The sequence below is a fragment of the Zalophus californianus genome, chromosome 5 (assembly GCF_009762305.2).
Source record: "Zalophus californianus isolate mZalCal1 chromosome 5, mZalCal1.pri.v2, whole genome shotgun sequence".
NCBI lineage: Eukaryota > Metazoa > Chordata > Mammalia > Carnivora > Otariidae > Zalophus > Zalophus californianus.
Window position 1 is genome coordinate 26309083 of NC_045599.1, and position 608 is coordinate 26309690.

A 608-nucleotide genomic window follows, 5' to 3' on the forward strand; every position below is an offset into this window, starting at 1 on the left:
GGGAGAAGTCGCGGAGCCGCCCCCGCCCCCGCCCGCGGGACCGGCCTCCCCGCCCGGCCCCGCCACGAGCGCAGCCGGAGCCCCGCTTGGACGGCCGGGGGTCTCCGCTGCGAGGCGGGAGGTGCAAGCTGCGGGGGCTGCTGGGACTTGTAGTCCGCGAGTTGGGGGGCCGGGAGGGCAGTGCCTGGGGGGCCAAGGGCCGATGCGCGTCTCTCTGGGAGGCTGGGGCCGAGCGCGGGTGGTTTTGACAGGGCCCCGCGCGCTAGGGAGCCACTTCCTTGGCGAAGAGAGTGGGGTGCTGCGAGCGCCTAGGGGTGTCCCCCACCAAGCCGCCTGCACCCCGTCGGAGCCTGCAAATGCCCTGGGACCACCGGCCAGAGTGTCCACGGGCTACTTGCTGCCCATCCGGGCCAGGAGAGGCCCCCTGAGCCTCGTATGCCCGTGCCCTGGGCCCCACCTGATGCTCTGATCGGAGCCAAGGCGGGACCCGGGGCGGGACCCGCGAGTCCGGCCGGGCGGCCTTCCCGGGAAGGGACCAGCCTTCCGCTCCTGCAAGTTGACTCCTTGCGCAACGAAGGCGCAGGATGCTCATTTCACCTCGACGGTCA